This window comes from Lissotriton helveticus, chromosome 11, assembly GCF_964261635.1.
Source record: "Lissotriton helveticus chromosome 11, aLisHel1.1, whole genome shotgun sequence".
Lineage (NCBI taxonomy): Eukaryota > Metazoa > Chordata > Amphibia > Caudata > Salamandridae > Lissotriton > Lissotriton helveticus.
Genome location: NC_136072.1, coordinates 475,088,398 through 475,111,158, shown reverse-complemented (window position 1 = coordinate 475,111,158; position 22,761 = coordinate 475,088,398).

Below are 22,761 nucleotides of genomic sequence, written 5' to 3'. Positions count from 1 at the left end.
GCAGTATGGGATAGAGGTTGTAACCTATGCTGATAATACTCAGCTGGTTGTGGCTTTGTCACAGCCAGCTGAGCATGCAGCCAGTAGGTTTGCATCCTGCCTTCAAGATCTGGCAGGATGGATGGCAAAAAATTGTCTCAGGCTGAACGGGGACAAAACCGAGGTGCTTATTGTAGGTAAGTCCCCCTCGGTGTGGACCTGTGCCTGGTGGCCTCAGGCATTGGGCCCACTACCTGTCCCCAAGGATCAAGTTAAGAATCTGGGCATGTGGTTGGATTCCAGAATGTCCTATGATTACCATACTCGGCATGTCGCAGGGACGTGCTTTGGAATCCTCCGCAGTCTAAGAAAGACACTTGACCTTCTCCCAGCGTCTGCTAGAAGGGCCCTGGTCCATGCCTTGGTTACTTCCAGGCTGGACTATGGGAATGCCCTCTACCTGGGAGCTAATGCTAGCTGTACCTTAAGACTACAGCGTATCCAGAACGCAGCTGCGGGACTGGTGTTACAGCTTCCCAGGAGAGCCTCTTCAAAAAGAGCCTTGGAGACACTGCATTGGCTCCCTGTTAGGGAACGCATAGAATTTAAAGTACTCTGTATCAGTCACAGGATTGCCCATGGAAAGGGGCCCTGTTTTATGCGTAATCTGTTTCTTCCTTATAAGCCCAATCGGCTCCTGCGCTCTATGGGCGCAGGCCTGTTCTTGGTCCCCAGAATTAACAGGGCAAGAATGGGGGGTCGCTCTTTTCGCTACTTGGCCGCGCGAAGATGGAACTCCCTTCCACATAAACTTCGTGTGGAGCCTTCTGAGGTGCTGTTACGGAAAGAGCTGAAAACTTTTCTGTTTCCTAAGTCCTAATCTCCCGGAGCATGGCTTGAGAGGCCTCTCCTAGCTGCTGTTCAGTCCTTGATAGCGCGGGGACACACCGGCAGGTGTAACCAGGGCTTTAAAAACTCAGAATTATTATTATTATTATCAAAGGTCTCCTTTATTTTTATTTATTTATTTAATACGATTTTATATAGCTTGAACATTACCCGAAGGTGTCAGAGCGCTTTACAAAAGAACCAGTTGTGTTACATAAGGACTTTGGATTACATGATTTACATAAGAGATACAAACAGAAAAAATTGCAAATGTACAAGTTGTAAAGTCACTCAAGGAAGAAGTATAAACTCTAAAAACACATAGGAATGGTAGTACAAAGGTCTACTATATATACTAGTGGTTAGAGTTCTATATATATGCTGTAAGGTAAATTCCACAGATGATCACAGGTAGCCAGGAGGTATTTTCCATGTAAGAGGTTTATTGGATATTTGTTACAGGTGCCATAGAAGTCTTAAGTAGGTATTGTAGAGGTCCCACCAGGAGCTGCATGGTTGTTGCTCAGCCCACTCGCCTCAACTGTCATTCTCCACACACAAGCAGGCACCCTCACATTCCACTCTCTCTGTCATCAAGCATTACAACATTCCACACAGACATCACATTCATTCTGGCTGAGCAGCTAAGAAGGAGATGAATCAATGTATAACAATATACAAATAGTAAATTCACTATTACATAGAAACATAAAAAACATTACACAGTTTCATGCCACAAGATAGGTGGGGTAAAGAGCGGGGTAGTGGGGGAAAGTAAAAGGGTCGGAATGAGGAGTGGAGCAGCAGGAATTATACAATTGCCTGACGTGTGTGCTTGAGACCACATGTGATAAACAGCCTCAGTTTGTTTGGAACCTACTTAAGACGTGAGGCGTAGCTCAGACTCCAGGCCCGACCAAGGTTGTGGTTATGGGCACAGGTTTTTATCTTGACAAAAAACATTGTCCCCGTTCTATTGCATTATGAACCTTACCTTTATGGTCTTAGATTCTGTGGCCCTGTTTGCACCCGGTGCTGGGGATGATTACACTGGAAACAATATTTAATGTTTGTACCAGTGCACTGACATTCAAACTCACCGACCAATACAAAATCTAAATTTTCCCCTACTCACCTATGCATTTACAAATCTTTTAATTTGCACTTAAATATTATATTGAAAATACCAAGGTGAAAGAACAGCAAATGGGCAAACCACTACCGAGGCCACTACTAATACACACATACTCAAGACCGGGGCTCGAGACGCCCCGGTCCACCGCAGCCATTTAGGCTGATTGTTGTGGAGGGCGCCCCGAACGCTTGCAGGGAAGTCCTCACTTCCGGTTCTTTCGGCTAGCCGCCATCTTGGTCGGCGGTCTAGCTGTTTGGACCCTCCCAGCACCTTGAGTACTTAATCGGGCTCTTGACTGGGCTCTGGCTGCTACGTATGAGGTGCGCTTGATATTCGGCATGTTTTTAAACTTGTCACCCTGTCATTTTTACTGTGTGCACTTCGTATTTTGGGCAAATTGTATTTGTAATATGTTTTAGCATACCTACCTTCTGGCCAACATCTTCTTGCCAATCTTTTTATTTGCTCGAGGCGCCCCGGTCCACCGCAGCCATTTAGGCTGATTGTTGTGGAGGGCGCCCCGAACGCTTGCAGGGAAGTCCTCACTTCCGGTTCTTTCGGCTAGCCGCCATCTTGGTCGGCGGTCTAGCGGTTTAGATACGGTAGTTAAGGGGGCTATGGTGCAGGAGCGCAGCGGACGCGTGCAGCGGGCGCACCAGAGGCGCGCCAAAGGCAAGCCCGTCTGCGCCCGTTCGCGCACGAACCGGGATCAGGGCCAGTCCCCCTGGATTTTTTTCCACCGAGAAATCAGAAATACTATGCTGTTCGAGAGATACTCTCATGGGACTGGATCCGTTGAAAGGAGAGGCTCTATGTCAATGAGCCTTGCCCAATTATCCATCTAGGAGGAGGGTAAGTCTCTGTTCTACATGCTTGGCCCCGCTCCCTCGTATTACAGCCCACTGTAGCCACTTGGCTGCTCTATCATTAGGCAATACGATAGAGAGGACCTCTAGAGAGGACATGCCAAATTGTACCCCGATTAATAATACAGATAGTGCCCCAAATATTAGGATGACGGAGCCAGTCAATAATGGGAGAGAGAGAGGCCTTGAATGTGGCCTGCTTAATGTTAGATCACTTCCTAGGCACTCAACGGAAATACAATTGTTGATAGAGACCCATAACCTTGATGTTCTATTTGTAACGGAGAACTGGACTGTGGCAGGGATGGAGCTGGAACTGGAACCAGCATGCCCACCGGGATATAAGGCCCAGCATAGGCCCAGGGTCAGAGGTAGGGGAGGTGGAACAGGAATTATTTTTAGGAAGGAGCTGAATTTCACCACACTGGACATAGATGAAATTTCCTGTGCAGAGTTTTTAGGCTTTTCAGCCAGGGATGATGCAGGCCAGGTTGCATCGAGTATGATTTGCTACAGACCTCCAGGTGCAGTGAATGCACACCAACAACAAGAATTGATTAATGTCATTAGCAATATGGCGCTTACGCATACTCGGCTAATAGTGCTGGGGGACTTTAACCTATGGGAAAATGGAAGTCTGGATACAGCTTTTCATAACATAGTTAAATCCTGCGCTAATCTGGGCATGAAGCAATGGGAGGTGGAACCAACACACAGGGGCGACCATATTTTAGATCTGATTTTTGCAGAAGAGGGCCTTGTCAATATGGGGGCGGTTATGCCTGTGGGGTGGACGGATCACCTCCTCATTCTGTTCAGTAACCAAAGCCTGAACGGAATAAGAACCGGGGATAAGAAAGTGACAACGCTCCTTGTACGAGACTGGAAGGGTCTTCTTAAAAGAAAGATAGAGGCAGACGGCCCTGTGTTCCATATGGAGGCTCTGTTTAACTCTGAAAAGCAGATAACAGAGAACTATACGGCATTCTATGATTACCTAATTAAAGAACTGGATCAGATTGCTCCAGTCAAAGTGATTAAGAAAAGAGGAAATCCATCTGCCCCGTGGTACACGGAGAGACTGAGGAGTCTCAAGCTCTTTGTATAAAAAGGCAGAGAAACAGTGGAGGAAAGGAGTATTTGGAGGAAGATCGATCTAGCTGGAGGTGCACAATTATAAAATACAAACTAGAAATATCCACTGCCAAGGCAGAGTATTTTGCATGCATCATAGTAAAGAGCTCCAATAAATCCAGGGATATATTTAAAATAGTGAAAGATCTGACCAACCCTGAGTGTACCAGAGTAAAATTAAACCGTCCCAGGAATTGTGTGATGGACTGGCATGTTTCTTTCTGGACAAAATAAATAAAATTGTGAAAAGCATGAATGAACAATCTCAACCTACCTCAATGGCCCAGACAGGGGGGGCTAGAGGATTAAATGAGGAGGGCGCTACTGAGATAGTTGCTCCTGGGATCTCCCTGGATAAGTTCCCAACTCCATCAGAGGAGGAGTTCGTTAGGGTGGCCTTAGGGGTTTCTTCTGGCTCCCCTTTGGATCCGCTACCCCACAGGCTGATGACGACAGCTATGCTGCCAGTCTATTGAAACAGGGATCGTGTCTATGGAATGGAAGCGGGCTGTCATTACTCCGCTTTTGAAGAAATCTACCCTTGACCCATGCAGTTATAAGAACTACCGACCAATTTCCCTCCTGCCTTACCCGGTCAAGGTCCTGGAACGTTGGGTTAGCAGGACCTTCCCAATACCTGTAGACAAACAACATCTTGGAAGGGGAACAGTTTGGTTTTCGCCCGGGTCTTGGGACAGAATCAGCCTTAGTGGTGGAGTTGGATGACCTGTGGATGCGGATGGACAGGGGCCAGTCGGCAATTTTAATCCTGCTGGACCTGTCTGCCGCATTCGATATGGTGGACCACGACACCCTGCTCTCAAGGTTGGGAATCTTTGGAGTGAAGGGAGTAGCACTTAGGTGGCTGCAATCTTATCTGTCGGATAGACGACAGGCAGTGGCACTCCCCCCGTACCAGTCAGAAATGGTGGAAGTCCCTCATGGGTTACCGCAGGGGTTGGCAATTAGCCCTATTTTGTTTAACGCGTATATGCAACCCTTGCTGGGTATCATTAAGGCATACAACATCAGCGTGATCAGTTATGCTGATGATACGCAGCTGCTGATATCCCTGGAGGGGGACCAGGCGGAATCCTTGGATTGCTTTCATGCTTGTATGCATGAAATGACAAAGTGGCTGAAGGCAAACTCTCTCCAGTTTAACAGTGGGAAAACGGAGATCCTATAGTGTAGGACAGGGTGATTGCCCGAAGCCTGCCAATAGATTTTTGGCCTCTGACTTCAGATGGCACAATGACCCCAGTGAATACGGTACGCAACCTGGGGGTCAGTTTTAATGAGAATCTCAATTTGGAGACCCATGTTAATAAACTAGTGGGAACTCGTTTCTCCATAATTCGAGGTCTCCGTAAGGTGCTGCCGCTGCTGGTTAGAGCAATGGTGGTTAGGAGTACCATCCTTAGTCACCTGGATTACTGCAATGCCTTGCTTTTGGAATCCCCGGGGTATCTGATTACCAGGTTACAAAGTATCCAGGTGGCAGCAGTGAAGCTAGCACTCTCCCGACCGCGTGGCTCTTCAACAACACAAGCACTGGCGGATCTACATTGGATCCCAGTAGCCCATAGGATCTGCTTTAAATCCTTGTGCATTGTGTATAGAGCTCTTTATGAGCAAGGCCCTAAGCCACTTCAGGATAGATTTCAGTGGTACAAACCTATCCGGAATCTTCAATCCGCTACTACCAACTGCGTAAGAGTACCTAAAGTAAGGAGGGTGACCCTGGGAGGAAGAGCCTTTAGCTTGGAGGCGGCTCGCCTTTGGAACAGCCTCCCCTTAGAAATAAGGAGAACACAAGGCTTGCTGCTGTTCCGTAAGAAAATTAAGACCTGGTTATTCCCCAGGATATAATATGCCTCTCTGTGAGGGGTAGAAGCAGATTCTCTGGATAGCATGCCGACTCCTTATTGTGTAGCTGACAGCCTCTGGGCTGGGCTGTACTGTATAGTACAGTTCTCTTAGCGCCAGGATGCCCGTAGGGTTGCAGTGCGCTCTATAAGTGCTTATAATAATAACTATGTCCAAGCGTATTAGTAGTCAATTTAGTATAGAAAGGGCAACTGGAAGAATATGATTCTGGCACCGAAGCGTTTTCCGCTATTATGGATTTTCCACATAATCCATCTTCCGCCTCATATTTTGCCTTTTCTTGCTTCACCATTTGGTCAACACTATTGAATAATTTGGCTTTCCTTTTCCACATAAATCCAATGAGTATGTATAATTCGTCAAAATACCTGCGTTTCCTGTTAATGTGTATGATTTATTTTCTTTTTGTTGCAACAGAAGAAGACACAATCAGGCTAGAGAGCAATGCGAGGCGAAACAAACAAAATAAAAAAAATGTGCACAGGTGAATTAGTGTGCATCTCAGGCATACTAAATCATAATGCTCCACCCACTGGTACCGGTTACACTGCTGGCCATTTTATGCAATGCTGGAAAAATTGCACTCTCCCTGTGCCTGAGTCCCCTTGTTTGCCTTGAGCTTAGAAACTGAGGGGCAGATTTACAAGCCCCTTGCGCAGCCGGAGCATCACGTTGCGTGACGCACCAGTGGCGCAGCCTGTTAGGTGCTATTTACAAGAACAGGTAAAGTCGCCCTGCGTGACGTGACCTGTGCTTGTAAATATTGCCCTTGTTCACGCAAGACTTTGTGTGTTAGGGGCGTGACATGGGTGTTGCTGTGGGTGTTCCCACGCAGCACCCATGTCCACTGATGCATTTCCAGATTTACGAGAAACTGTACATTTTGAATGCATCAGAATGCCAGGTGCAACGAGGAGAAATCTTTTCATTCCTCCTCGTTTTTTTTCCTCTTTCAATGCCTGCTGCATTCTACAGCACACTTTGGAAAAGGAAATCACCTCAATTGATTGTTTTGTGCAGGAAGGTGCCCCTACCTGCACAAAAACAATCTCCCCACGATGCAGGCATCCTTGCACCATGGTGCAAGGGTGCCTGCACCAGCGCAAGGCAGCAGTTCGTGCGCCAGCGCAGGGGAAAGCTCAGAGATGCAATATATTCTTGTAAATATATGGCATCCCAGTGCTCAGAAACTAACGCAGTGCGGCGAAGCAAAATGACTTGCAGCACTGCTCTGCGTTAGCTTCTTGTAGATCTGCACCAGAGTGTAGCAGTTAAGCCACTATAGATATCTGGAAATTGACATGCACCACGCGAGCCGGAGCAGGTGGCCTGGAGATGTAATATGCTCCGAGCTCCACCCACTTGCAGTTTAAGTGGGGGGTGGAGGGGAGGGGGGTCGGTCATCAGAGATCCTCTCTGACCCGTTTCTAGCCCCGATGCCCACTTTTTTTGCTAGCCCCAGGGTCCTTTCACGGCTTATTGGATTTCTTTGTAAACTCTTTTGTCCCCGCGCCTTTCCCACGTCCCCACATTCGCCTGCCGCTCGCGTGGCCCGCGTCAAACAGAGCCATTCACCGCCGGACATCTGCCCGCTGGGGCACTGCCAACATCTGCCACGCTCCCCTTGCATTCAGCAACTTCTTTTATTGACGAATTAAAGATACTGTGTGAACAGCTGTTGGGAGTTGGTTTCTTTCCAGAGACGGACACGTTAAGCAAGGGGCGCAGCAACGCGGCCCCGTGACGCAAGGCTTCTGACTGATTATTTCTGAGGAGATGTCGTTTTCCTCCACCTTGTGCCTGGGCCTCGATTGTGGCGCGAAATCCCTGCATGCAAGAGCTACGGGAGGAGGGAGGAAATAATGAGACTTTTTGCTTTTATATTTTCTACAATGCCCTGGGAGAAAGGCTGATTTTTGCTTCCCTCATTTATTGAAACGTGTTTAGCCAGTCAGCATGATCATAAAAAGAAAATGCAAGTGACCATCTGTCCCTCACCCCTCCTCTTCCATTGTAAATTGTGCACTTTTGAATGGCATGAAATACTGCTTGTTGCTTCTAGTCCAAGCTTCGAAACTTGGAATGTTCCGCATTTACCTACCCCTCATAACTTCTGCCAGGTATTACCTGGCAAAATTTGGGCAGGGAAAAATATGTGGTATAGCCCATCAGATGGAATTCCGAATTGGGCACAAATGTGTAACCCAGACTAGGCGGCAAACTCGCGTTTGCAGTAAATTAAAATTACCTCAAGAATGAATGCTAATACCATTTAGAGCATGTGACTTTTCTAAATTTTGTTTGAAAATGTTCAGGAGGCCATGAACAGGGAACAAAGCATCATTCTAGTATAGGGTTACCAGATGACTCCATTCATCAAGTGACACCACACTAAAATCCTGTTTTCCTTCTACAAACCAGTCATCTAGAATTTTAAGTTAAATTGAAGTAGTTAGGAATATTGGGCCAGATGTAGGTAATTCCCATTTACCGATTCTAAAATACCGAATTTTACCGATTCTGTATTTCAGAATCGGTAAATGGGATGTAGATAAAGATTCAGTACTATTTACCGAATCGGTAATTCCCATTCCCTGGGGCCTGGAGGCCCATAGGAATTAATGGGAATTACCAATTCGGTAAATACCGAATCGGTAAATACCGATTTGGTATTTACCGAATCGGTAATAGGGGGACCATTTACAAGGGTGGCAGGGTGTCATATTGACACCCTGTTGCACCCCTGAATAGTGCATGGGTGCACATGTGGCACACATACATGCCCTAAGGGCATGTATGTCTGCCACTCTGCACTTTAAAAAAAGCAAATAATTGCTTTTTTAAAGGTATTCAGTATTTACCACCAACTTGTAGTTGGTGGTAAATAACGAATCCTTAAATGACAAATGCACTCACTTGAGTGCTCCCTACATTAACCCCTTCGATGCTTGTGACGGAACCATTCCGTCATCAGTCACGGTTGAGCTGTGCTGATGACGGAACGGTTCCGTCACGACCGCACCCTGTTCTGGAATGTCCAGCACAGGGGGGGAATCGGCGCCGCACGGAAGCGGTTAAGTATTCGGTAATTTACCGTATCGGTATTTTGAAGAATTCGGTAATTTACCGATTCCTTAAATTACCGATTTGGTAAATTACAAAATCCTTAAATATGGCCCCTACATCTCAGATACCGGCCGGTAACGGCCAAAATTCGGTAATTTCGGCCGTTACCGACCGGTATGGGGCTACCTACCTCTGGCCCATAGTTGCCACATTTAGTTGGGTTGGATGAATGAATGCCTGGGACGTTAACATGGTGTCCATGAGGGCAAGAAGAGGCCATCTGTTAATCTTACTCATAGTGACTCGTGCAGCATTATGTGAAAGGGCAGAAATACTCCACATTTAGAAATATATGGAGCATTTCTGCTCTCCCCCAGAGCTAGCATACTTCAGGCAGCCTAGCGGCAACGAAGGCACCCTCCCACCATACTGCAAGGGTGGCTGAGTTACGGGCCGAATTGTTTTTGTGCAAGCTTGGATACCTTCTGCCCAAAAACAATCACTAGATGTAAATTCCTCTCAATGTGTGCTGCAGAATGTAGAACAAGTGGAAAGAGGAATTAATGAGAAGAGATAGAGATATTTCTCCTTGATACCCCTCTGTCTTGTTCGGGGCACCATTTTGGTGCCAACCCAGGTTAACGAATCTTGAAAATTTGGGTTTACATCAAAACACATGAGTGGGTGCAAAGGCATGCCCATGCTCCACCCATGTAACACCTACCTGATGCAAAGTAACACAGTGCTATTCACTGCCTTGTATTTCTTTGTATTTACTAAACCATACAAAGAGGCTCTGCTTTGCTTAGTAAATCCCAGTTAAGTACTTACGTTGTCTTACAACAACTTCACACAAGCAAAACACAAGTCCTTTGTAAATCTGCCCCTTTAGCATTAGCAGTTTTTTAAGAATGTTTATCATGTAGGATGGGGCAATCAATGAAAAAAGCTCAGACCCAAACAAATTGCACAATTACCAATTATGGAGGAGCTGGTTGTTTGCACTTCTCTTGTTGTGGTTGCCACATCCTCTTGTTGTGGTTGCCACATCCCTCAATATGAAATCCCATTTGTGTACCCTTAATAGCCCCCACCTCCCCACCTCTGTTTTGTGCAATTTGGCCCAAACTCATCAATGTTCAGTGCGCAATCTTTGATTGTGCTAAATTCTGTGCTAATTGCTGGAAAAGATCAAAAGTTATCAATGTGTCCAAAAATACCATGGATTTAGCCAGAGGAGAGTTCCCCCAAGTCTATGTCTAAAGCAGCTGAATGCGGTTCTCAAAATATTATTGGCACAGTGACTTGTCTGCCATTCAATGCTTTATAAATAAATGAAAATGGGAGCTTACAATACTCATTTGCCAACTATGTATTGATCTGTAATTGCGAAAATGTAAAATGGACAATTTTCCGTGAACAAGATTAGAAGCATGCCCATTGAAGGTTTGTCTTTCTTCTCTCCCAAGTCTATGAACATGAGAGAAAAAAATAACAACAAAAAAGCGGTCACTGTGGGAATATGCATGAGTGGTCTGACTTGGACTCTCCCATCGTATGCAGATTAGTCCCTTGCTTCATAGACCGAGAGATTGAAGAAAAAGCACACTTGGCCTTCACAGGTATCCCAAACCGACCAGAACAGGACCAGCATGGTCACAAATATACCCCCACCATCACAGGCCAGGGTATAAACGTTTACACTTATGGAGCCCCTTGTGCACTATTTGCAGATAAAAACATCAAACTTAACCATTACGCTAAAGATATGCAGCTGTCTTTGAAGGTCTCTTCTTCACAGAGTATCCAGCACCTCAAACACTGCTTGCACCTCATCCAGAACTAGATATCCAGCACTCAACCGAACATTAACCTAAGACAGAACTCATGCTGTTTGTCAAGAACAACCAGCAACAGTTAGTTCAAACCTGGCTGAATAACATAAACCTAGACGGATTCAAACTCCAACTTTCATCTAATGCCAAGTCTCTTGGATTCACCCTGCACATTGGTCTAGCCTTCAAAAATACATCTTCAAGAAAACTCAAACAGCCTAGTACCAGCTCGTTCTACTGAAGATGGTGAAACTATTCCTCCCAGTAAGTGACTTCAGAACTGTTGTTCAAGTCCTCGTGCTCTGAGATCAGGATGGTGGCAATGTGTTGAGTATCAGACGGTGTGGGCACTCACGTAATATAACCAGCACCATTGTCCTTGCGGAGACACTATGAACCTAACTCCACATGGCTGGTGCACTGTCGGATGTATGACGTTACAACGCATACTTTTACAACGCATACCATTACAACGAATTTTTTACAACGCAAAAACTATTACAACGCATGTATTTACAACGCATGTTTTTACAACGCAGGTACCTTTACAACGCATACCATTACAACGTAAGTATTGGTAAATATATATATTTTTTTATTTTAAATTATTTGAAATTAATATAATTTAATTTATTTTAATTTAATTTAATTTAAATTAATTTAATTTAATTAAATTTAATTAATTTAATTAAATTAAATTTAATTAATTTAATTTAAATGTGATTTAAATAATTTAATTTAAATTTAATTTAATTTTATTTTTACCCTGTACCCCTGTACCCCTGTACCCCAAAACCCCAAAACTGACTCTTAACCCTAAAAGGGTTTGTACCCCAAAAACCCATTTAAATAAATTTAATTTAAATAATTTAATTTAAATTTAAATTTAATTTTATTTTATTTTTACCCCTGTACCCCAAAAACCCAAAACTGACCCTGAACCCTAAAAATACCCCTTTACCCAAAAACCCAAAACTGACCCTAAACCCTAAAAATACCCCTTTACCCGAAAACCGAAAACTGACCCTGAACCCTAAAAATACCCCTTTACCCAAAAACTGAAAACTGACCCTGAACCCCAAAAATACCCTTTTACCCAAAAACTGAAAACTGACCCTGAACCCTAAAAATACCCCTTTACCCAAAAACTAAAAACTGACCCTGAACCCTAAAAAAACCCCTTTACCCAAAAACTAAAAACTGACCCTGAACCCTAAAAAACCCCTTTACCCAAAACCTGAAAACTGACCCTGAACCCTAAAAATACCCCTTTACCCAAAAACTGAAAACTGACCCTGAACCCTAAAAATACCCTTTTACCCAAAAACTGAAAACTGACCCTGAACCCTAAAAATACCCCTTTACCCAAAAACTGAAAACTGACCCTGAACCCTAAAAATACCCCTTTACCCAAAAACTGAAAACTGACCCTGAACCCTAAAAATACCCCTTCACCCAAAAACTGAAAACTGACCCTGAACCCTAAAAATACCCCTTAAAAAAAACCAAACATATAACATTTTAAATATAATTATATACTTACCAATACTTACGTTGTAATGGTATGCGTTGTAAAGGTACCTGCGTTGTAAAAACATGCGTTGTAAATACATGCGTTGTAATAGTTTTTGCGTTGTAAAAGTTTCGTTGTAATGGTACTGCGTTGTAAAAGTTGCGTTGTAAAGGTTGTTTCCCGCACTGTCCAGTGGCTTAGTTCCACAGCCAGAAAGACGAGTCAAGATTAGGGAAGAGGGTGATGCCGGTAGTTCTGGGATTTGAGTGCATTCGACCCATTAGAGATACAAGCAGAGGTAAGGATATGTCTAGGCTCTCTCAAGGACTTATGGCTTCACTACACCCCCTTAATCATGGATTTCTAATGGTCAATATCCTCTCTACCTGCAGACAGCTTCTGTCCCTGGGATAGTCTCTCCATTGGTCCATCTGTGTGCTTTCTTGTCTAGTTTCTCTCTTGTTTTCAGGTTGGGGTTCCTTCCCACCTGTGGTTAAGTTCCGAACTCTAAATGCAATACGATTTTCACATATTTTGTTCATAATATGTCAGAAACCAGTATATGCAAAATTTGTTTAAAACAATTACCCGCTCACTTTTGTTCTCTTCGATAGTCATTAGTCATCTGTTCCTTTCATAAATGATTGTCCCTTGCTTTAAAATCTAAGGTGTAGATTTGTGCTTTATATTTCTTTTAAATTCTCTCTTTCGTCACTGCCTGCGTAACGCTCCTTTTAGTCAGTGAGTGACAACATACCCTTTAGGCGAGTAAGCTTGTTAAAGTGCTTGGTTATCCTTTTCTGTCTCAAATTAAGGCTGTTTATCTATTGGATTTCTAGAAATCTGGTTACCATGTCTCAATTGCAACCATATTTGTTCTTGTTCCTTAGGTAACATTAATTGAATTATTTTTTTCCGAAGCTCTCATGGCTGGAGTTTGAGCTGGAGTATTTTGCGAGGTCCTGCAAAATCCTGGCGCACGGATATGGCAGGATTCAGGTAAGTGCTGGCAAAATGCACAATGTTGCCTGTGCAGGATTCTCGAGGCAAATCATGTTCCGCCGGGGGGGGGGGGGGGGGTGTGTATCTTAAATAGTGGCCCACCCAAGATGGCCAACAAGATTTCGTGAAATCTCGCAAGATCTTATGAAAGGACATTCTTGCGACTTCCCACGAGACACTATATGGTTTTAGCCCTTGCCTCAAGCTCTGAACCCCCATACAGGTTCTGGTCAGCACTGTAAAAGGAGCCTGGTTTGCCTAATAATGACCAAGCATGGTAGAGCTCGGTCACAAGGTCTTTCACAGTCTTACTAGTCAGGGGGGCTGACATATTGTTATTACAGTGATTGGTAGGGGGGGCTGAGAATAGGACTCTGGGCATGGTTCAGGGAACTATGTTGAGATATTAATAGGACACTGGGCATGGATATTAATAGGGCAGAGGACAGGGTTCAGGGAACTACACCACGTGACATATTGCCTTGCTCCATGGCCTGCAGATTCCATACTGGCCTCCCTTAAGGGCATCTAAATGTAGCAGCATACATCTAGTCCCCACCCTAATGGAACTCCACCGACTGCACTTACTAACCACCACCATCTTCAAAACCAGCTGCATCATTTACAAAACAATTATGAACAGCACCATGGTCTATTTTGCTGATAAGACCACCATCTCTAGTGGATCTCTGAACACCCGCAGCCAAGACACCACCAGACTGTAGACAAAGACATGTAAAAATGAAAAAACAAGGCAACAGGCCCTCTCCACCGATGCACCCAAGGATCTAGAATGACATCCTGAGATCCAGGACTTCCCAAACTCTGCTCCACTGTAGGAAAGAGCTGGAGACACTCCTATTAAAGAACACTACATCAAGGAGCAGTAACAATCTACGTTATCTACGTTCGGTCTTTGAAACAAACAGTTTTTCCTATCACATGTTGAATTTGTCTTTGCTTTTGTTCCTGTGATGCTCCTCTGCCTTTTGGTTAAGTTCATGCTGTATAAATACCACATAAATACATACAGACTGTTAGAACTAGGGTTTCTGGTTGGCAGAGGTATGTACCCTGCCTATGCAGGAACCACCACTCTAGTCAGGGTAAGCTAGAAACACACTAAAAGATAAGCTGTGCTCACTCTCTGGTAGCTAGCAACAGAGCAGTCAGGCTTATCTAAAGAGGCAATGTGTATAGTATTTGTGCAGCACACACACACAGTAACACAATGAAAAAAACACAAAAATACTCCACATAGGGTTAAAACATAGGTTATATTTCTACGAGCAAAACAAGAGCAAAATGAAAAAAATCCAATAAATAGAACTGAAGTTATGAATTAAAAAGAAATTAAATAACAATCTAGTGCTTGGAGTCCACACCACCCCAGTTCAGACATGGCCATATGCAAATCAGCCTTGACCCTGTGCCTCATGGGAACAGTCCAGCCCGAACTGTCAAGCCATGTCTTCCCTGGACCGGAAACAATCATCCCGTCCATCACCTTGTGTGTTTTGCTGTTCACCCCAAGTGGGAAAGGGTATGCCCAGACGTGGGTCTCGTGCTCACTGCACCACTGGAGTCAAGCTATCCTGGCTGAAGACGGCTGATAACCAGAAACCGGTTCTAGGATGCTTGATTCCGGTCCAGGGAAGACATGGCTTGGCAGTTCGGTCTGGACTATTCCCATGAAGCACAGGGTCAAGACTGACTTGCATATGGCCATGTCTGAACTGGGGTGGCGTAGTAAGCAAAATAACAATGAATTAAACCCGGATCTGTGACTGGGGGTGAATGTTTTGCCAATGTGCAACATTCTGTCCATCACCTTGTGTGTTTTGCTGTTCACCCCATGTGGGAAGGGTATGCCCAGGCGTGATTCCCGTGCTCACTGCGCCACTGGAGTCAAGCTATCCTGGCTGAAGACGGCTGTTAGCCAGAAACCGGTCCTAGGATGCTTGATTCCGGTCCAGGGAAGACATGGCTTGGCAGTTCGGTCTGGACTGTTCCCATGAGGCACAGGGTCAAGACTGATTTGCATATGGCCATGTCTGAACTGGGGTGGCGTAGTGAGCAAAATAATGATGGATTAAACCCAGATCTGTGACTGGGGGTGAATGTTTTGCCAATGTGCAACAACCGTTCATCACCTTGTATGTTTTGACTTTCTAAAAGTGGCATTTATAAAATAGTAATGTTAATAAAATTTTTGCCGGTAAAGAGGACTTGTCATTACCATTCCAAATATATAAAACATGATGCAGCTACTCCTTTCTAATTAGTAATTATAGCTTAAAAGTGCATTAAGGAATTCCCAATGAACAGTACATTTCCAACCTTTTAGTTACACAGCACCCTGTCCTATGGGCTACCTAGAGCCTACCTTAGGGGTGACATATGTGTAATAAACGGGGAGTTGAAGGCTTCGCAAGTAGTTCTAAATAACAAATCGAAGTGGCAGTAAACTGCACACTACAACAAACAAAAATTCCCTTTCCCTTCGTTTTGCTAGAGATAAAGAGCAATAGATCTCACACTCTCTGACAAGATAATCTTGTTTTAAAGTGTAGTCTAAGACAGGTTACCAAATATTACAAGAATATGTGCATACAGTGTTTTTCAGTTAAACAAAACTGCACACACAGGCCTTGCTATGGCAGGTCTGAGACAGGTTTCAAAGACTACTTGTATGGGTGGCACAATCAGTGCTGCAGGCCCACTAATAGCATTTAGGTTACAGGCCCTGTGTATATGGTATACCACTTTACAAGGAACTTACAAGTAAACTAAATTTGTCAATTGTGTATACACTAATATTACCATGTTTAGGGGAGAAGCACATTCACTTTAGCACTGGTCAGCAGTAGTAAAGTGCTTAGAGTCCTAAGGCCAGCAAAAAGATATAGTAAAAAGAGGAGGTAAGGAGGCAAAAAGTTTGGGACAGGCCACCCTAAGGATGACAGGTCTAGCACATGTGCCCCCCAGCTGAAAGTCGGGAGATCGACCCATCCTCTGGTAAGTTCTCATCACTGAGGTGGAAAAACCTAAATAGACCATCAGCATTGCTGTGGTCTACTCTTGGTCTGAAGTTCGTACCTTATAGGGAGATGGAACACCTCAACAGTTTTGGATTCTCACCCCTAATTTGCACGAGCCACCTGAGGGGCCTGTGTTCAGTATGAACCAATAAGTGAGTACCAGGCGGGTATGGTCTCAACTTCTTCAGTGCTCAAACTACAGCAAAAGTATCTCTTTCTATAGCACTCAACCTTTTTTCCTGGGGAGTAACCTCCTGGAAATGAAGGCTACAGGTTTGTCAAGGCCCTCTTCATTTAGCTGTGATAAAACTGCCCCTTTGCCATGTTCTGCAGCATCCTCCAGAACGATAAATTTCTGGGAGAAGTCATGGGCTCTGAGCACAGGAGCTGTGTACATGGCCTGCTTCAGGGATTCAAATGCTTTTTGGCATGCCTCTGCATAAATCATATTTCTGGGCTGCTTCTTAGAAGTCTGCTCTGACTGTTAAGGGGACAACAATAGTGCCATACCCCTTGACAAACATCCTGTAGTAATCAGTGAGGCCCAAGAATACTCTGACCTCAGTCTGGGTTTTGGGGAGCTCCCAGGCTACAATAGTCTTTATCGTGGTCTGGAGGGGCTTCACTTTACCCCTGCTTACCAGGTATTCCAAGTACAGAACAAATTACTGCCCTATCTGGCACTTACTGGCCTTGATAGTCAGGCCTGCCTATTGCTGACCTAAACAACAAAGGGACCCTAGGGGGATGCGGACTAGGTACAGGCTGCCCCCCACTCACTCAACAACTCTGAACAATGTGCCTGACCCTGTTGTAAGGTGAACTATCCCTTTCTTTCTGTAATTGAGATAACCCTAGTAGTGGATGTATTTGCTCCTACTACTGGTTCCAGTGTCCAATGTCACCTTTACCTTCAACTCTACTTTCCTAAAACCATATGTGTGTGTGTCTATTATTCCGTGGTGCTATACTTCACCAGCCCTCAACCCTTCTCAAGTGAAAAAAGGGGGAGGAGGATTGGCAACGCCTCACGGGAGCAACCACCATGGAGGATATGTCAAACTGGTACTCGCTTGACTCCCCGCTATATCATCATCAGCAGTTGCCAACCATAAAAGTAAAGGGGAACAAAAAAATGTGCTAAAGAAAACAAACTCTGTGTAGTGATATGAAAGACCCAACTACGTGATAGTGCCTACCTTCTTGACTATGAATTGTAGGATCTATTAGGTTAAAAAGAACTTGGCCCCACTAGCACTTTCCTTTTATTCTTTGCCGTGTGCCTGTTCTACTAAAAACCAACATGTTTCATCGCCTTTTCATACATTACCGGCGATTTCATCAGGGTTGTGTTGGGATCTGCGTACTTCTTGCACCTGTCATCAATTTTCTCCCTTTATTGTACCTACATGCACACATGGAAATAAAAATATGACACACACATCTATGGCAATTAGGTCATTGTGACTCGGAGAATGGTGTGTTCCGGCACCACTCCTACATAGCCTCGTTATACGTTACCAGGTAGCCTTGTGTAGTTGCGCATACCAGGCTCCCGTGGAAGAAATGGCTGATAAAAGAACCCCCTTTATTCATAAGCGGGTTTACGTGTTCGCCCTTCGGTCGATATCTAAAAACCAAGTGATTTGAAATTAGTTGGCTCCTATTCTTGCTCTTAAGTGATTTTGTCCACTAGTACTATTTACATCCTGTTTCTCGATCTAGTTGTTCATATCTCTATTTTACCGGCTGTACTCGACCGTCTACATACATTGGGCAATTTCCCTTGTTAATCCTAAGTCAACTGCCCACACGGACATTTCCTCACAATTACCTCAAAGATAGTAACTATTCGAGTTGGCTTTCTTCTCTCGTAGCCCTCATGTCCCTGCAAGTATTTCTTACCGTATGTGCAAGCTGATGTGGCTTACGCTCACCCTTCTCGCTTCTTAGCGAGAAGGGTGAGCGTAAGCCACATCAGCTTGCACATACGGTAAGAAATACTTGCAGGGACATGAGGGCTATGAGAGAAGAAAGCCAATTCGAATAGTTACTATCTTTGAGGTAATTGTGAGGAAATGTCCGTGTGGGCAGTTGACTTAGGATTAACAAGGGAAATTGCCCAATGTATGTAGACGGTCGAGTACAGCCGGTAAAATAGAGATCTGAACAACTAGATCGAGAAACAGGATGTAAATAGTACTAGTGGACAAAATCACTTAAGAGCAAGAATAGGAGCCAACTAATCTCAAATCACTTGGTTTTTAGATATCGACCGAAGGGCGAACACGTAAACCCGCTTATGAATAAAGGGGGTTCTTTTATCAGCCATTTCTTCCACGGGAGCCTGGTATGCACAACTACACAAGGCTACCTGGTAACGTATAACGAGGCTATGTAGGAGTGGTGCCGGAACACACCATTCTCCGAGTCACAATGACCTAATTGCGATAGATGTGTGTGTCATATTTTTATTTCCATGTGTGCATGTAGGTACAATAAAGGGAGAAAATTGATGACAGGTGCAAGAAGTACGCAGATCCCAACACAACCCTGATGAAATCGCCGGTAATGTATGAAAAGGCGATGAAACATGTTGGTTTTTAGTAGAACAGGCACACGGCAAAGAATAAAAGGAAAGTGCTAGTGGGGCCAAGTTCTTTTTAACCTAATAGATCCTACAATTCATAGTCAAGAAGGTAGGCACTATCATGTAGTTGGGTCTTTCATATCACTACACAGAGTTTGTTTTCTTTAGCACATTTTTTTGTTCCCCTTTACTTTTATGGTTGGCAACTGCTGATTATGATATAGCGGGGAGTCAAGCGAGTACCAGTTTGACATATCCTCCATGGTGGTTGCTCCCGTGAGGCGTTGCCAATCCCCCTCCCCCTTTTTTCACTTGAGAAGGGTTGAGGGCTGGTGAAGTATAGCACCACGGAATAATAGACACACACACATATGGTTTTAGGAAAGTAGAGTTGAAGGTAAAGGTGACATTGGACACTGGAACCAGTAGTAGGAGCAAATACATCCACTACTAGGGTTATCTCAATTACAGAAAGAAAGGGATAGTTCACCTTACAACAGGGTCAGGCACATTGTTCAGAGCTGCCTATTGCTGAGCCTGAAGTACTTCCTGAAGGTGAAAACGTTGCTCCTTCCAGCTGCTACTAAAGACAGCTATGTCATCCAGGTAGGCAGTTGAGATGCCTCCATACCAGCAAGGACCTGGTTCCCCAACCTCTGTAAGGTGGCAGTGTTATTCTTAACAGGGAGGTTGTCCACTGTGTCCACATCATGGGTACACAGGTGGTTAGTACCATGAGTAAGGGAGAACAGAGAGGAGTACTGTCCCAACATTTCGTGGCAGTCTCTCTGCTGTTCAGGAGTTACACTGGGTGAAAGGATTACACCCTCTACAGACCCAAGTTTCTGCTTGGAGTCTAAGAGGTCAGGGAGAGGTTCACACTTCTCCTCCTCTTCTCCATCTATCCCGAACCGCAGCTCTCAAAGTGGGGTTTGAGGCGATTCATATGGAGCACCCTGTGGGGCTGCCTGGGCGTTTTCAGGTCCATCAGGTAGGGGGCCTTACCCTTCCTCTCAATCACCTCAATTTACCCTTTTCAACGATCCTAGAGGGTCCTGGATTCCACAAATTCCATAACCCACACTTTCTGCCCAGGCTACAATTCCACAGTGGTAGAATTTTGGTCATACTACTCTTTCATTACAGCCTGACTGGCTTCTAAGTTGTCTGAAGCTGACTTCCACAACTTAGCCATTTGGCTTCTATAGGCCAGCATGTAGCTCAATACAACCTGGAAAATCTCCCTGGGAGCTTGCTTCCCCCTCCTTCACCAAGCTCAGAGTTCCTCTAGTAGCTGAAGCCCACTGCCTTCTGTGGTACCTCCCTGAAGGCAAACAACAGGGATAGCAAGACGATTTTTAATGTAGTTCTCAGGGTCTCAGGTAGACCTCTACTCATGCCCTTCAGGGTCTTGGTGAATCTCTCAATAAGCCCATTTGTTTGTGGATGGTAAGGGGTGGAGAACTTGTACGTTATCCTGCACTCCCTCCACATTGACTGCTTGTATGCAGGCATGAAATGTGTGCTCCTGTCAGTCACAACTTCCGTGAGTAAACCCACCTGGGTAAAAATATTAATCAGGGCCGTTGCCACTGGAGGGAAGTCATGGTCCTCATAGGTATTGCCTCAGGGTACCTAGTGGCACATTCCACCAGAACCAGGATGAACCTATTGTCTTTTGCAGTCTGGGGATCCATAGGCCCAACATTATTGATGCCCATCCACTCAAAGGCTATGCCACGACAGGCAAGGGATTAAGGTGGCTTTAAGCCACTGCCCTGTCTTCCCACTGGCCTGGCAGGTCACACAGGTCCTACAGAGCGCATCTGAGGAATTCTTGATCCTAGGCCAATAAAAGTGGGTGACAAGCCTTGCTAAGGCCTTGTCTTGGCCCATGTGTCCTCCCAGGATAATTACTTGAACCAGCTCCAGTAGGAAGGCCCTTTAGCATTGGGGGACCACCAGGGTCCTTGCTGTCCCATGCACAGGAGCTTTAGGCTGGGTGTCCTCCCAGTAAATATGATAACTCCCGAGGCATCACCTGCTGCTTGGGGTCAGCCTATTGCCTCATGCCCTCAAGGGTTGAACACTTCCTTTGTGCCCCACAGAACTCCTCCTTGGTGGGTCCTCCTTTTACATGCCATCCAGCAAGTGTAGGCAGGTCATCAAGGGAAGCAATGCCTCCTCCATGGACTCCGGGGTGACCACCGCAGGTACCCCATCCCTTCACTGGGAATACATTCAGTGGCTGGTTTCCCACACCCTCTGCCTCTCCCCTTCTTAGCAGCTGGCTGACCATTGTTCCAGGCTCCAGCCCTTTTTGACTCCCAACCTGGGCAGCCGTGGACCTTGTTGTAGCACAGATCCAGTCAGATAGCCCCAACATGGGCATTTGGCTCCACCTCCTTCCAGGTAGTGTGCTCAAGATCATTACCAAGCAAACAGTCCACATTCATGGCAGAGCTCACAGTAACCTTCAGAAGTCTGTGTTGCAGGGATTTTGTTCAGAAACAGAACTATGCTTGGGACCATAGAACATCAGCATGTAGAAACTGATTCACCATACCCCATCCATACCATTCATTATGTCACTCACAAATTCAAAGGTCAGAAGCTCCAAAAGGGAGTCCGTTTCTGCAGAAGATGATAGGTCGACTGCATGGGCGTTAAGCTCCAGAGAACAGACACGATCCTTGGTCTCAGCCAATGCCGAGATAGTTACTGAGTAACCTGCATCCGTGTTAGTAGAGCCAGTGTTTAGTAATCCATGTGCCATTGCACACATCTCCTCAAAGCGAAGTGACTCATACCTCCCATTGTGAAGAAGCCACAAGCCCAAGGGACAGTCCTAAAAATGGGTTGCCAAGGGATTCATTAGCAGTTCAATGTCCAGGCCGGCAGGCATCTCCAGAGCTCAGCAAATATCCAGTGCCTATCCAATGGGGCACCAGAGGCAGTGGAACATGGGTTGCACACAGGTAAACCAGGCAGGTCGGAATGTCAGCGACTAATCAAAGTCCAGTTCTTGACGCAACAAGATTCTACAGTATTGAAGTATATGCTCATGATGCTGCTGGAGTGGTGGTAGTTGCAGGGGCTTGCAAATGGAACATCCATTGTGGAGAAGCACAAATAGGACAAAAATGCTGCATATGAGGAATAACAGCAAGGTAAATCCTCCAAAAATATTAGAGAAAAGAAAATTAATAAAAGTTGGTATTTCTTAAAAAATAATTTGGAAGTGATCAAGCCAGAGCCTATAATCGTAAAGAAATGCAAAAGGCCGGCAGCGTTAGAAGCGTTAAAAATTCGATGGACTAATTTACCAAAATGTAGTGGGAGGTTTGTGTTTAACAGTGCCTGGTTCTCATTGGATGTCCTGGCAACCTGTAATTCGAAGGTCTCATGGGCAGATGTGAGTGCTACTTCTTTTTGGAACAACAGCGCTTTGAGTCTGCTTCGCTTATTAAAGACGACCTTCAAAGTAACAATGGAAGTCTACAACGGACTATCGCCAACTCTTTTTGCGGGGAAATAAGACATAAATAAGACATCATTACAACAAGTAATTGTTTGCGAAACCGATAAAATGTACAGGATTCACATCTCGCATTCCAGAGCAGTCTTGATCGCTGAGCATTAAATAATTTCTGTTTGAAAGAACAATAATAAGTGGAAGTATTGCAGGAGCCGGTGTTCCTTTGAAAAAACAGGCCAAATTTGCTATGGAAGCATTACATGCACCGTGCAAAGTAACATGTTTGCAAACATGTGAGTGTCCGATAGAAGAGTTGCATTCTTTTCCAGTAAGGAATATCTCCT